The sequence below is a fragment of the Colossoma macropomum genome, unplaced genomic scaffold (assembly GCF_904425465.1).
Source record: "Colossoma macropomum unplaced genomic scaffold, Colossoma_macropomum, whole genome shotgun sequence".
NCBI classification, from domain to species: Eukaryota; Metazoa; Chordata; class Actinopteri; order Characiformes; family Serrasalmidae; genus Colossoma; species Colossoma macropomum.
The window spans coordinates 1,057,501-1,060,971 of NW_023495922.1; the positions used below are offsets into that span (position 1 = coordinate 1,057,501).

Consider the following 3,471-nt stretch of genomic DNA (forward strand, 5'->3'; position numbering starts at 1 on the left):
TAGCTATTATCCGCCATTAGCTTTTTTGGGTACAGCTTTCGTTTTAGGATCATAGATTGGGACAAATTGTCCAAAATAGACCCCAGAGAGCCTGGCCTGCTCTACTGTGGCCTGTAGTCGGACGTAAACTCCTTTAGTAAGGGAACTGTTAAGGACAGTACAGGTCAGTCTTGGAGGGCCAGTGCACTTTTCACTGATCCAACACACTTGATTCCACTCATCAGTGCATTACCAATAAATTTGGGAACTGATCTTAGTGTTTCTCAGCAGGGATCTGAGTTGGACACCCCAAGTATAACCCGTTAGTGTCCAGTCACGTTTTCACACATGCATGCACGCTGCATAGACATACCAATGGAGGGTTTCCCAACAAAGATGGTCAAGCCAGTTTCATTGTGAACCCTCTCTGTAATAGGTGAGATGATCCTCTCACCACAACGAGATGCTCAGGCCTGGCGGACCTCTTGAAAGAACAAAGACGTGGACTGTTGTGACAGATAAATGAATTTAAAATGAAGTGACAAACGTCATCACACTGTTACATTCGGCAACTGTAAAAGCAGCTGGGATTCACTGGCCAAAGCTTTACCACTTGGTGCTGAGGGTGGACAGATCATCACAGTTTGAAATCGTGTAAAATATTGAATATTTTCAGTGTAAATACTCAGAAAAGCTCTTGAGCTCTTGTCATCTTCCTGATTGTTTCTGCTGTATGTACAGTTCTGATGGCATGACTGCTTTTCTGGATTACACTTCATGTGGTGGTTGCAGCTATCAACTTATGAAGCCTTCATAAATGGTACATGATAGATTTAGGTTTACATATAGCACACATGCTTAAAAAAAAGGGTTCTTCAATGGTTCTATATAGCACCAGAAAGGGTTCTGCTATTGTTATGATGTCAAGCTTGTAACAATAGAAGAACTTCTTTTGGAGCTACACAGAACACTTTTAAAAAAGGTTCTACATCAATCTGGTGACCCATTTCACCATGCATAGAACCGTTTAAGCATGTCAATAGTTCTTTGAGTGTTCACGGTTCTGTATAGAACCATTGTCCTCACTGAAGAACCCTCGAAGAACACTAAGGGTTCATGGTTCTATGTACAACTACTGGCTTTACTAATGAACCCTTAAAAAGCACCAGAAAGGGTTCTGCCATTGTTATGATGTCAAGCTTGTAACAATAGCAGAACCCTTTTTGGTGCTATGTAGAAGCCTTTTCAAAAAGGTTCTATATAGGACCATATACAACGCATTCTCCATGAATCTGAAGAACCATTTCACCATGCAAAGAACCATTTAAGCAACCATTGTCCTTACAATTGAAGAACACTAAGTGTTCATGGTTCTATAGAGAATGATTGACTTTGCTAAAGAACCCTTGAAGAAAACTAAGGGTTCATAGTTCTATAGAGATCCACTGACTTTACTAAAGAACCCTTGAAGAACACGAAGCGTTCATGGTTCTATATAGAACCATTGTCTATATTAAAGAACCCTTGAAAAGCACCAAAAAGGGTTCTGCTATAATTATGATCTCAAGTTTGTAACAATAGAACAACCCTTTTCAAAAAGGTTCTCCATCAATCTGAAGAACCATTTTGCCATGCAAAAGGAAGGTTTAAGCATGCAAATGGTTCTTTGAGTGTTCCTGGTTCTATATAGAACCACTGTCTTTACTAAAGAACCCTTGAAGAACCATCTTTTTTTTAAAAGTGTACTATACAGCTGGGCCTCAGTGTTGCCATGACGAACGTAATGTAAAATCAGTGATGTTTGTTATGTATATAACAATTTAAACACAGAACATTTTAGGGCCCTTGTGGTACCGTTAGCCTTAACTGAACAAAATCAAGGCTTAGGACAAACGTGATGATGTAATATGACTGGCTAAAGGTGCTGGAGCCCGGTGGTCTTATGAAGGGCTGGATCTAGACGCCATAATCAGAATGCAAAACTTCTTCTAACCTGGAGCTTCACTGATTCAAAAATGGATGATCCATAATCCGGCCTACTGGTCAGGAAATGGATTATTATGTGGGCCAACGGGTCATAAAGGAGCCTGTAGTGTGGGACGAGGTGACTTTCACAGGATAGACATTTGAAGGACAGTCAGATGTACGTTCAGTTCAACCTGTTTAACTTGATATTATTTAAACTGTTTAATATCTAATTTATTTGCTTTGCAGAAATTCCTGAAAGGCTGAACCATGGTTGTATTTATGTGTTGGTCTGTGTTGATGTAAATTACATGAATAAAGAGAAGAACAATTTGTAAAGCTCTGGGTTGTTCAGTCTGAAATCTGAATATGAATGAAATCAATGTTACATAAAAAATGTAAAACATTTGTAACTATATTTTGTCAGTTTTTATTATTATACCATTTGAAAATGCCCCTTTAATAGAAACACCTACTTTGTATGTCCACTCACTGGCCACTTTATTAGAAACACCTACCTTGCACTTCCACACACTGGCCACTTTATTAGAAACACCTACTTTTTGTATGTCCACTCACTGGCCACTTTATTGGAAATACCAAGCTTGTTCTTCCTCTCACCGGTCACTTTATTAGAAACATAAACCTTGTACTTCTACTTATTGGCCACTTTATTAGAAACACCTACCTTGTTTTTCCACTCACTGGCCACTTTATCAGAAACACCCACCTTGTTCTTCCACTCACTGGCCACTTTATTAGAAACACCAACTTTGTACTTCTACCCACTGGCCACTTTATTAGGAACACCTACCTTGTATTTTCACTCACTGGCCACTTTATCAGAAACACCCATCTTGTACTTCTAGAAGCTGACCACTGGTGAAGGACTACCGGATGACTAACAGAAACTATACATCAACAGATGAGCTACCGTCTCTAACTGTACACCAGCGAGGTGGAGCTACAGTGTAGCTATTTCTAATAAAGTGGCCAGTGAGGGTATAACAGGATAGCAACAGTAAGACACATAAGTGTGAAAGAAACCCTACAGTACTGCAACCAGAGAAACTTCTAGACCCCTTCTCAAGGTTGTTTGTGAAAAGCCTCCATAAGCAGGCAGTGTTGAGATAGGAGATGGTGACAGTGGCAGGATGAAGAGGTCTGAATGTAAATCAAACTGACACCGGACACATTTTAACGTGCAATTCCCTTTAATGGAAAATATGCTTTTTTTATTTCTCCCCCAGACAATGAGTCTGATTAACATGCTGAATAAAAGGCGAAACAGCGACGCTTAATAAACTCAGCGGAGGAGGGACGTTATTTACGACACTGGCTCTCAGATATGAATTACTCCATCGGGTTTTACTGATAGTCAAATAATTAAGTTAATGAAGGGGAAGTAAAGTAATCAGCCCCCTGATGGTGATGTCACCCAGCCCATTTCATCTGCAGGAAGAAGGAAAGAAAAAACACATGCAAAAATGATGAGTGCGTGACCAAACCAGGGCGTTTTATTGAGAG

At 39.9% G+C, this 3,471-nt stretch overlaps 1 protein-coding gene and 1 long non-coding RNA gene across 2 annotated transcripts in view; both read left to right on the plus strand.

The window, feature by feature from the left end:
• Positions 1–293, plus strand: part of mnx2b (motor neuron and pancreas homeobox 2b) — a 9,012-nt gene extending 8,719 nt beyond the window's left edge. Inside the window, exon 3 of the mRNA XM_036564054.1 lies at positions 1–293. This exon is cut by the window's left edge and continues 513 nt beyond it. The gene's annotated coding sequence lies outside the window, so the exon portion shown is untranslated.
• Positions 294–1,649: 1,356 nt separating this feature from the next.
• On the plus strand, positions 1,650–2,287 carry LOC118803551. Its single transcript, XR_005006879.1, has 2 exons — positions 1,650–2,021; positions 2,063–2,287. It is a non-coding gene; the product is annotated as an uncharacterized LOC118803551 (long non-coding RNA).
• The last annotated feature ends 1,184 nt before the right edge of the window (positions 2,288–3,471 follow it).